The following is a 13,174-nucleotide window of genomic DNA, read 5'->3' on the forward strand; positions in this document are numbered from 1 at the left end:
AACTTGCATCAGTTTAAAGGATATTTTTTTTGCCTTTTATTATGATAGGAAAGTATAGTATCAAGAAAGTTCAAAGACCCGGGACTTGAACTCGTGTCGCCCAAAGCTAAAAAAAAATATTGTTAGGCAACTGACCACTAGGCTATTGAGGCCTTCAAGTTAAAACATTTTGATAAATATTAGAGCCTTACTGTGTAAGAAACATAGGGGGAACAGAATCCGACGGCAAATAGTTCAGCTGTCGAAATCCGTTCCCCCACCCCAATGATGAGAGATGTTGATGTATCGGCTTAAAATATGCTTATTCTTTTCTGTGTGTGGATGGAGCTTAACTTGCATCAGTTTAAAGGATATTTTTTTTGCCTTTTATTATGATAGGAAAGTATAGTATCTAGAAAGTTCGACGAACCGGGACTTGAACTCGGGTCGCCCAAAAGCTAAAAAAAAATATTGTCAGGGAACTGACCACTAGGCTATTAAGGCTAGCAAGTTGAAGCAATTTGATAAATATTAGAGCCTTACTGTGTAAGAAACATAGGGGGAACAGAATCCGATGGCAAATAGTTCAGCTGTCGAAATCCGTTCCCCCACCCCAATGATGAGACATGTTGATGTATCGGCTTAAAATATGCTTATTCTATTCTGTGTGTGGATGGAGCTTAAACAACATCAATTTGATAAATATTAGAACCTCAGTGTGTCAGAAATATGGGGGGAACAGAATCCGACGGCAAAAAACAGCTGTCGAAATACGTTCCCCCACTCCCATTATGAGAAGTGTTGATGTAATGACTTAAAAAATGCTTATTCTATTTTGTGTGTGGATGGAACTTAACTTGCATCAGTTTAAAGAACATATTTTTTTGCCTTTAATTATGATAGGAAAGTATATTATCAAGAAAGTTTGACGAAACGGGACTTGAACTCGGGTCCCCCAAAGCTTAAAAAAATATTGTCAGGGAACTGACCACTAGGCTATTGAGGATAGCAAGTTAAAGCAATTTGATAAATATTAGAGCTTTACTGTGTAAGAAACATAGGGGGAACAGAATCCGACGGCAAATAGTTCAGCTGTCGAAATCCGTTCCCCCACCCCAATGATGAGAGATGTTGATGTATCGGCTTAAAATATGCTTATTCTATTCTGTGTGTGGATGGAGCTTAAACAACATCAATTTGATAAATATTAGAACCTCAGTGTGTCAGAAATATGGGGGGAACAGAATCCGACGGCAAAAAACAGCTGTCGGAATCCGTTCCCCCACCCCAATGATGAGAGATGTTGATGTATCGGCTTAAAATATGCTTATTCTATTCTGTGTGTGGATGGAGCTTAACTTGCATCAGTTTAAAGGATATATTTTTTTGCCTTTTATTATGATAGGAAAGTATAGTATCTAGAAAGTTCGACGAACCGGGACTTGAACTCGGGTCGCCCAAAGCTTAAAAAAAATAATATAAGGGAACTGACCACTAGGCTATTGAGGTTAGAAATTTAAAGCAATTTGATAAGTATTAGAGCCTTACTTTGTAAGAAACATAGGGGGAACAGAATCCGACGGCAAATAGTTCAGCTGTCGAAATCCGTTCCCCCACCCCAATGATGAGAGATGTTGATGTATCGGCTTAAAATATGCTTATTCTATTCTGTGTGTGGATGGAGCTTAACTTGCATCAGTTTAAAGGATATTTTTTTTGCCTTTTATTATGATAGGAAAGTATAGTATCAAGAAAGTTCAAAGACCCGGGACTTGAACTCGTGTCGCCCAAAGCTAAAAAAAAATATTGTTAGGCAACTGACCACTAGGCTATTGAGGCCTTCAAGTTAAAACATTTTGATAAATATTAGAGCCTTACTGTGTAAGAAACATAGGGGGAACAGAATCCGACGGCAAATAGTTCAGCTGTCGAAATCCGTTCCCCCACCCCAATGATGAGAGATGTTGATGTATCGGCTTAAAATATGCTTATTCTTTTCTGTGTGTGGATGGAGCTTAACTTGCATCAGTTTAAAGGATATTTTTTTTGCCTTTTATTATGATAGGAAAGTATAGTATCTAGAAAGTTCGACGAACCGGGACTTGAACTCGGGTCGCCCAAAGCTAAAAAAAAATATTGTCAGGGAACTGACCACTAGGCTATTAAGGCTAGCAAGTTGAAGCAATTTGATAAATATTAGAGCCTTACTGTGTAAGAAACATAGGGGGAACAGAATCCGACGGCAAATAGTTCAGCTGTCGAAATCCGTTCCCCCACCCCAATGATGAGAGATGTTGATGTATCGGCTTAAAATATGCTTATTCTATTCTGTGTGTGGATGGAGCTTAAACAACATCAATTTGATAAATATTAGAACCTCAGTGTGTCAGAAATATGGGGGGAACAGAATCCGACGGCAAAAACAGCTGTCGGAATCCGTTCCCCCACTCCCATTATGAGAGGTGTTGATGTAATGACTTAAAAAACGCTGATTGTATTTTGTTTGTGGATGGAGCTTAACTTGCATCAGTTTAAAGGACATTTATTTTGCCTTTTATTATGATAGGAAAGTATAGTATCTAGAAAGTTCGACGAACCGGGACTTGAACTCGGGTTGCCCAAAGCAAAAAAAAAAATTATGAGGGAACTGACCACTAGGCTATTGAGGATAGCAATTTAAAGCAATTTGATAAATATTACAGCCTTACTGTGTAAGAAACATAGGGGGAACAGAATCCGACGGCAAATAGTTCAGCTGTCGAAATCCGTTCCCCCACCCCAATGATGAGAGATGTTGATGTATCGGCTTAAAATATGCTTTTTCTATTCTGTGTGTGTATGGAGCTTAAACAGCATCAATTTGAGAAATATTAGATCCTCAGTTTGTCAGAAATATGGGGGGAACAGAATCCGACGGCAAAAAACAGCTGTTGGAATCCGTTCCCCCACTCCCATTATGAGAGGTGTTGATGTAATGACTTAAAAAATGCTTATTCTATTTTGTGTGTGGATAGAGCTTAAACAGCATCAATTTGATAAATATTAGAGCCTTGCTGTGTAAGAAACATAGGGGGAACAGAATCCGACAGCAAATAGTTCAGCTGTCGAAATCCGGTCCCCCACCCCAGTGATGGGAGATGTTGAGATGATGTATCGGCTTAAAATATGCTTATTCTATTCTGTGTGTGGATGGAGCTTAACTTGCATCAGTGTAAAGGATATATTTTTTTGCCTTTTATTATGATAGGAAAGTATAGTATCTAGAAAGTTCGAAGAACCGGGACTTGAACCCGGGTCACCCAAAGCTAAAAAAAAATATGGTCAGGGAACTGACCACTAGGCTATTGAGACTAGAAAGTTAAAGCAATTTGATAAATATTAGAGCCTTACTGTGTAAGAAACATAGGGGGAACAGAATCCGACGGCAAATAGTTCAGCTGTCGAAATCCGTTCCCCCAACCCAATGATGAGAGATGTTGATGTATCGGCTTAAAATATGCTTATTCTATTCTGTGTGTGGATGGAGCTTAAACAACATCAATTTGATAAATATTAGAACCTCAGTGTGTCAGAAATATGGGGGGAACAGAATCCGACGGCAAAAAACAGCTGTCGGAATCCGTTCCCCCACTCCCATTATGAGAGGTGTTGATGTAATAACTTAAAAAACGCTGATTGTATTTTGTTTGTGGATGGAGCTTAACTTGCATCAGTTTAAAGGATATATTTTTTTGCCTTTTATTATGATAGGAAAGTATAGTATCTAGAAAGTTCGACGAACCGGGACTTGAACTCGGGTCGCCCAAAGCTAAAAAAAAATAATATCAGGGAACTGACCACTAGGCTATTGAGGTTAGCAATTTAATGCAATTTAATAAATATTAGAGCCTTACTGTGTAAGAAACATAGGGGGAACAGAATCCGACGGCAAATAGTTCAGCTGTCGAAATCCGTTCCCCCACCCCAATGATGAGAGATGTTGATGTATCGGCTTAAAATATGCTTATTCTATTATGTGTGTGGATGGAACTTAACTTGTATCAGTTTAAAGAATATATTTTTTTGCCTTTTATTATGATAGGAAAGTATAGTATCAAGAAAGTTCGACGAACCGGGACTTGAACTCGGGTCGCCCAAAGCTAAAAAAAATATTGTCAGGGAACTGACCACTAGGCTATTGAGGATAGCAAGTTAAAGCAATTTGATAAATATTAGAGCCTTACTGTGTAAGAAACATAGGGGGAACAGAATCCGACGGCAAATAGTTCAGCTGTCGAAATCCGTTCCCCCACCCCAATGATGAGAGATGTTGATGTATCGGCTTAAAATATGCTTATTCTATTCTGTGTGTGGATGGAGCTTAACTTGCATCAGTTTAAATAATATATTTTTTTGCCTTTTATTATGATAGGAAAGTATAGTATCAAGAAAGTTTGACGAACCGGGACTTGAACTCGGGTCGCCCAAAGCTAAAAAAAAATATTGTCAGGGAACTGACCACTAGGCTATAGAGGATATCAAGGTAAAGCAATTTGATAAATATTAGAGCCTTACTGTGTAAGAAACATAGGGGGAACAGAATCCGACGGCAAATAGTTCAGCTGTCGAAATCCGTTCCCCCTCCCCAATGATGAGAGATGTTGATGTATCGGCTTAAAATATGCTTATTCTATTTTGTGTGTGGATGGATCTTAAACAACATCAATTTGATAAATATTAGAACCTCAGTGTGTCAGAAATATGGGGGGAACAGAATCCGACGGCAAAACACAGCTGTCGAAATACGTTCCCCCACTCCCATTATGAGAAGTGTTGATGTAATGACTTAAAAAATGCTTATTCTATTTTGTGTGTGGATGGAACTTAACTTGCATCAGTTTAAAGAACATATTTTTTTGCCTTTAATTATGATAGGAAAGTATAGTATCAAGAAAGTTTGACGAACCGGGACTTGAACTCGGGTCCCCCAAAGCTTAAAAAAATATTGTCAGGGAACTGACCACTAGGCTATTGAGGATAGCAATTTAAAGCAATTTGATAAATATTAGAGCTTTACTGTGTAAGAAACATAGGGGGAACAGAATCCGACGGCAAATAGTTCAGCTGTCGAAATCCGTTCCCCCACCCCAATGATGAGAGATGTTGATGTATCGGCTTAAAATATGCTTATTCTATTCTGTGTGTGGATGGAGCTTAAACAACATCAATTTGATAAATATTAGAACCTCAGTGTGTCAGAAATATGGGGGGAACAGAATCCGACGGCAAAAAACAGCTGTCGGAATCTGTTCCCCCACTCCCATTATGAGAGGTGTTGATGTAATGACTTAAAAAACGCTGATTGTATTTTGTTTGTGGATGGAGCTTAACTTGCATCAGTTTAAAGGATATTTATTTTGCCTTTTATTATGATAGGAAAGTATAGTATCTAGAAAGTTCGACGAACCGGGACTTGAACTCTGGTTGCCCAAAGCTAAAAAAAAAATTATGAGGGAACTGACCACTAGGCTATTGAGGATAGCAATTTAAAGCAATTTGATAAATACTACAGCCTTACTGTGTAAGAAACATAGGGGGAACAGAATCCGACGGCAAATAGTTCAGCTGTCGAAATCCGTTCCCCCACCCCAATGATGAGAGATGTTGATGTATCGGCTTAAAATATGCTTTTTCTATTCTGTGTGTGGATGGAGCTTAAACAGCATCACTTTGAGAAATATTAGATCCTCAGTTTGTCAGAAATATGGGGGGAACAGAATCCGACGGCAAAAAACAGCTGTTGGAATCCGTTCCCCCACTCCCATTATGAGAGGTGTTGATGTAATGACTTAAAAAATGCTTATTCTATTTTGTGTGTGGATAGAGCTTAAACAGCATCAATTTGATAAATATTAGAGCCTTGCTGTGTAAGAAACATAGGGGGAACAGAATCCGACGGCAAATAGTTCAGCTGTCGAAATCCGGTCCCCCACCCCAGTGATGGGAGATGTTGAGATGATGTATCGGCTTAAAATATGCTTATTCTATTCTGTGTGTGGATGGAGCTTAAACAACATCAATTTGATAAATATTAGAACCTCAGTGTGTCAGAAATATGGGGGGAACAGAATCCGACGGCAAAAAACAGCTGTCGGAATCCGTTCCCCCACTCCCATTATGAGAGGTGTTGATGTAATAACTTAAAAAACGCTGATTGTATTTTGTTTGTGAATGGAGCTTAACTTGCATCAGTTTAAAGGATATATTTTTTTGCCTTTTATTATGATAGGAAAGTATAGTATCTAGAAAGTTCGACGAACCGGGACTTGAACTCGGGTCGCCCAAAGCTAAAAAAAAATAACATCAGGGAACTGACCACTAGGCTATTGAGGTTAGCAATTTAAAGCAATTTGATAAATATTAGAGCCTTACTGTGTAAGAAACATAGGGGGAACAGAATCCGACGGCAAATAGTTCAGCTGTCGAAATCCGTTCCCCCACCCCAATGATGAGAGATGTTGATGTATCGGCTTAAAATATGCTTATTTTATTCTGTGTGTGGATGGAGCTTAACTTGCATCAGTTTAAAGGATTTTTTTTTGCCTTTTATTATGATCGGAAAGTATAGTATCCAGAATGTTCGACGGCCCGGGACTAGAACTCGGGTCGCCCAAAGCTAAACAAAATATAGCCAGGCAACTGACCACTAGGCTATTGAGGATAGCAAGTTAATGCAATTTGATAAATATTAGAGCCTTACTGTGTAAGAAACATAGGGGGAACAGAATCCGACGGCAAATAGTTCAGCTGTCGAAATCCGTTCCCTCACCCCAATGATGAGAGATGTTGATGTATCGGCTTAAAATATGCTTATTCTATTCTGTGTGTGAATGGAGCTTAAACAGCATCAATTTGATAAATATTAGATCCTTAGTTTGTCAGAAATATGGGGGGAACAGAATCCGACGGCAAAAAAAAGCTGTCGGAATCCGTTCCCCCACTCCCATTATGAGAGGTGTTGATGTAATGACTTAAAAACGCTGATTTTATTTTGTTTGTGGATGGAGCTTAACTTGCATCAGTTTAAAGGATTTTTTTTTTGCCTTTTATTATGATCGGAAAGTATAGTATCCAGAATGTTCGACGGCCCGGGACTTGAACTCGGGTCACCCAAATAAAAAAAATAAAAAAAATTTGTCAAGGAACTGACCACTGGGCTATTGAGGTTAACAATTTAAAGCAATTTGAAAAATATTAGAGCCTTACTGAGTAAGAAACATAGGGGGAACAGAATCCGACGGCAAATAGTTCAGCTGTCGAAATCCCTTCCCCCACCCCAGTGATGAGAGATGTTGATGTATCGGCTTAAAATATGCTTATTCTATTCTGTGTGTGGATGGAGCTTAACTTGCATCAGTTTAAAGGATATATTTTTTTTGCCTTTTATTATGATAGGAAAGTATAGTATCAAGAAAGTTCAAAGACCCGGGACTTGAACTCGTGTCGCCCAAAGCTAAAAAAAAATATTGTTAGGCAACTGACCACTGGGCTATTGAGGCTATCAAGTTAAAGCAATTTGATAAATATTAGAGCCTTACTGTGTAAGAAACATAGGGGGAACAGAATCCGACGGCAAATAGTTCAGCTGTCGAAATCCGTTCCCCCACCCCAATGATGAGAGATGTTGATGTATCGGCTTAAAATATGCTTATTCTATTCTGTGTGTGAATGGAGCTTAAACAGCATCAATTTGATAAATATTAGATCCTTAGTTTGTCAGAAATATGGGGGGAACAGAATCCGACGGCAAAAAAAAGCTGTCGGAATCCGTTCCCCCACTCCCATTATGAGAGGTGTTGATGTAATGACTTAAAAACGCTGATTTTATTTTGTTTGTGGATGGAGCTTAACTTGCATCAGTTTAAAGGATTTTTTTTTTGCCTTTTATTATGATCGGAAAGTATAGTATCCAGAATGTTCGACGGCCCGGGACTTGAACTCGGGTCACCCAAATAAAAAAAATAAAAAAAATTTGTCAAGGAACTGACCACTGGGCTATTGAGGTTAGCAATTTAAAGCAATTTGAAAAATATTAGAGCCTTACTGAGTAAGAAACATAGGGGGAACAGAATCCGACGGCAAATAGTTCAGCTGTCGAAATCCCTTCCCCCACCCCAGTGATGAGAGATGTTGATGTATCGGCTTAAAATATGCTTATTCTATTCTGTGTGTGGATGGAGCTTAACTTGCATCAGTTTAAAGGATATATTTTTTTTGCCTTTTATTATGATAGGAAAGTATAGTATCAAGAAAGTTCAAAGACCCGGGACTTGAACTCGTGTCGCCCAAAGCTAAAAAAAAATATTGTTAGGCAACTGACCACTGGGCTATTGAGGCTATCAAGTTAAAGCAATTTGATAAATATTAGAGCCTTACTGTGTAAGAAACATAGGGGGAACAGAATCCGACGGCAAATAGTTCAGCTGTCGAAATCCGTTCCCCCACCCCAATGATGAGAGATGTTGATGTATCGGCTTAAAATATGCTTATTCTATTCTGTGTGTGGATGGAGTTTAAACAACATCAATTTGATAAATATTAGAACCTCAGTGTGTCAGAAATATGGGGGGAACAGAATCCGACGGCAAAAAACAGCTGTCAAAATCCGTTCCCCCACCCCAATGATGAGAGATGTTGATGTATCGGCTTAAAATATGCTTATTCTATTCTGTGTGTGGATGGAGCTTAACTTGCATCAGTTTAAAGGATATATTTTTTTGCCTTTTATTATGATAGGAAAGTATAGTATCTAGAAAGTTCGACGAACCGGGACTTGAACTCGGGTCGCCCAAAGCTTAAAAAAAATAATAATAGGGAACTGACCACTAGGCTATTGAGGTTAACAATTTAAAGCAATTTGATAAATATTAGAGCCTTACTGTGTAAGAAACATAGGGGGAACAGAATCCGACGGCAATTAGTTCAGCTGTCGAAATCTGTTCCCCCACCCCAATGATGAGAGATGTTGATGTATTGGCTTATAATATGCTTATTCTATTCTGTGTGTGGATGGAGCTTAAACAACATCAATTTGATAAATATTAGAACCTCAGTGTGTCAGAAATATGGGGGGAACAGAATCCGACGGCAAAAAACAGCTGTCGGAATCCGTTCCCCCACTCCCATTATGAGAGGTGTTGATGTAATGACTTAAAAAACTCTGATTGTATTTTGTTTGTGGATGGAGCTTAACTTGCATCAGTTTAAAGGATATATTTTTTTGCATTTTATTATGATAGGAAAGTATAGTATCTAGAAAGTTCAACGAACCGGGACTTGAACTCGGGTCGCCCAAAGCTAAAAAAAAATATTGTCAAGGAACTGACCACTAGGCTATTGAGGCTAGGAAGTTAAAGCAATTTGATAAATATTAGAGCCTTACTGTGTAAGAAACATAGGGGGAACAGAATCCGACGGCAAATAGTTCAGCTGTCGAAATCCGTTCCCCCAACCCAATGATGAGAGATGTTGATGTATCTGCTTAAAATATGCTTATTCTATTCTGTGTGTGGATGGAGCTTAACTTGCATCAGTTTAAATAATATATTTTTTTGCCTTTTATTATGATCGGAAAGTGTAGTATCTAGAAAGTTTGACGAACCGGGACTTGAACTCGGGTCGCCCAAAGCTAAAATAAAAAATTATGAGGGAACTGACCACTAGGCTATTGAGGATAGCAAGTTAAAGCAATTTGATAAATATTAGAGCCTACTGTGTAAGAAACATAGGGGGAACAGAATCCGACGGCAAATAGTTCAGCTGTCGAAATCCGTTCCCCCACCCCAATGATGTATCAAGAAAGTTCAAGAAAGTTTGACGACCCGGGACTTGAACTCGGGTCGCACAAAGCTAAAAAAAAATACGGTGAGGGAACTGACCACTAGGCTATTGAGGCTAGCAAGTTAAAGCAATTTGATAAATATTAGAGCCTTACTGTGTAAGAAACATGAACAGAAATTATGGATGAAGCTTAACTTGCATCAGTTGAAAGAATATTTTTTTTGCCTTTTATTATGATAGGACAGTATAGTATCAAGAAAGTTTGACGAACCAGGACTTGAACTCTAAAAAAAGTTCAAAGTCGCCCAAAGCTAAAAAAAAAAAAAAACTGTTAGGGCATTGACCACTAGGCTATTGAGGATAGCAATTAGTTATAATTTGATAAATCTTAGAACCTTGTTTAATAAACATAGGGAGAACAGAATCCGACGGCAAAAAAAAAAAGCTGTCGGAATCTGTTCCCCCATCCCAATGATGAGAGATGGTAATGTATCGGCTTAAAATATGCTTATTCTATTATCTGTGTGGATGGAGCTTAAACAGCATCAATTTGATAAATATTAGAACCTCAGTGTGTCAGAAATATGGGGGGAACAGAATCCGACGCAAAAAAAAAAAAACAGCTGTCGGAATCTGTTACCCCATCCCAATGATGAGAGATGTTGATTCAGACATATCGATTGACACAGGATTCTGTTCCCCTCTTTTTTCTTACAAGAGTAGGTTGTAATATTTATCAAACTGGTGCTGGTTAAGCTCCATCCTCATACATCATAGAATCAGCATATTTTAAGCCACCACATCAACATCTCTAATCAGGGGGGTGGGGCAAGTGCAACAATTTTCCTCAGTGAAAACACCTGTATTTCTCATGTCATGTCACTTGATAACTATAAGCTATAAGGTTGATTAGAGTGAATAATGCTTCAGTCTGTCAGCTATGATTAATGCTCCTCCTCTGTATGGCATCTATAGCCTGTACAACTATGCAATAGCCTTGTGGATCAAGCCCAGACACATATAGGCCTAATATGTTTTAGGTTTAAAAGTATGCATTCATGAAATGCCAAATATTCACTTTTAAAACGTTTTATTTTTAATTTACATTTAATCTAGTCCTGGACATTATTAACAGTGACTATTAACTTTCAAATGCTTAAATAACTGGTAACAGTTTATAATAAGTATACATTAATAAAGTATTTACAAATCAGAAGCAAACTATTAGTTTATAGTTAATTCATAGTTTATAAACTGTAGTTAATATATATAATTTGTGAGTTCTTCATTCATTGTCAGTGTATTTAACAAATTATTATTGTTTAATTAGCTCATATGTAAAGAGTTAGATAATGCTTTGTTAACTGTATATTGTTCTCACTTTAGATTAGGTCACTGAATATTGGAAAATGTCATTAATTAAGTGCTTTAAACCAACCTTTATTTGACATGAATTACATTAGTATTAAGAGTTCCTTAAAATGTTTATAAATACATTAAGTCATGTCCTGCCCATGTTTTCCACACAGGGTAATTTTTGTTTATTTTTATTTTTTTATATTATTAATAAAAAGCCCATTGTTTCTTGCATCTTGAGTCCTTGCCTCATACCTCACCCAACTCTGACAAATTTGATTTACAGAAATGTTCATCCAAGGATGCCATTAAAAATTCCATTTAATTGCAACACTATTTAAAAGACCTAGAGGGACTTATTTGCTTACTGCATTTGGCAGAAAAACAACATGCTGTATTAAGAAACAATCCACAACTTTATCTTCCCCTGGAACCACATGTACCTTGATTCATCAGTGATGACTCTTCAGCGTCTATCTGATGTCAGGAATGATATAACACAACAGGTGCGGTCTTGTTTGGAATGATAAGATCTTCACTCGAAAGGGAATTATTTGAAAAGCATTTTTTTTTTTTATCCTGACAGGTGAAAAAAAAAATAATAATAATAATCTCCTAAAACTCAAAAACATTTATTGTCAACCAGCTGGTGACGACAGGTGTGACTACACTTAACACTGACCGTTCAACTGAGATCCACAGTTCCACAGTTACAACATGTTTAGAGTTTTAGTTTTAGTATAAGAATAGAAGTTTATACCATCAGTGTTACAACTACTTACATGGCTATTTTGAGTTATGGTTGCCCATGCAAAACCACTTGATGATGTTTGCAGTGTTGGGCTGACCAAAGTGATGAGTCCAATGTGATATTGGCATCATACTTCACTCTGCATGTTTGTTTTATGACCCTCAGAGTTGGAATGAACCAGTAAGCATCACCTGCTCTGGCACTGATTATGTTCTGTGCTACTAAATAATAATCCCAATTTTTTTTTATATATATAATTTGAAAGATTTGTATAATTATACACTGTATAATTCCTGTATAATTCCTTTGTATATTTTATAGTTTCTCCTATTTACTTATTTGCTGATTTTCTCATATAATTTCTTCCTGGTGGGCTCGGATACTGCATAAATACTGCTATTTATGTAAGCATAATTTTTTTATATTGGTTTTTTTAAAGTTTTTTTAAGTTTCAAGTGTCAAGAAAAGTTCAAGTATCAGGTCACATTTAGAAATGGCATCACACAGACCCTAACATGTTGAACAAGTCAAATGTGTGATGAGTCTGAAGACTCTTTCATGTTTTATGTTCATCTCTGATTTCGTCCAGTTTCAGTGAAATTGTGTAGGCCTCTGGTCATCAGGGTTTGGAGCTTTGCCTTAACTTGACTGTTTCTGTGAAATTTTCTACCCTGTGGCTTAAGGGAATTTTGCTTGTCGTTCCTTTACAATAAATCAAGTACAGTACAACAAGTTGGTAAAAATAAAGGTCAAATGGATGTTAAGCACTAAGAAGAAGAAGAAGAAGAAAAGCAAAGGCAAAAGAAAAAAATAACTTTCCTTTGCTCTTTAATAAGACACTTGTGCTTTTACAATGTTGTCTGAAGAATTTTTGATTGAAGCTTCCAATAAAGTTTGCTTACTTAGACCTCTAGGCATTGAAGAAAACTGACATTTATGCCTGTCTAAGACATGTTCAAACACTGATCCAGCACTGGCATGGAAAACTTTTGAATACATTCTTATAATAATATTACACAGTATATTTATAAAATTTGTATTTCTGTTCACTGAAAGAAACGCAGTTAAATGCAGGGTCAATGTTTGCATGATGTCTAAAGGAATAGTTCGAATTACCCCCCCCCCCCCCCCAAAAGGGACAGAAATATCAGTTTCTATCGGGGGGGAGGGGGGGGGGGGGTCGGGGGGCTGATAATTTTTCTGATATTGTGAAAAAATAAAATTACAGTTACAATACAAGTCAACTCCTATTTTCACTGTAGGAGCATT

Source organism: Abramis brama (genome assembly GCF_963993115.1).
Source record: "Abramis brama genome assembly, chromosome: 2".
NCBI lineage: Eukaryota > Metazoa > Chordata > Actinopteri > Cypriniformes > Leuciscidae > Abramis > Abramis brama.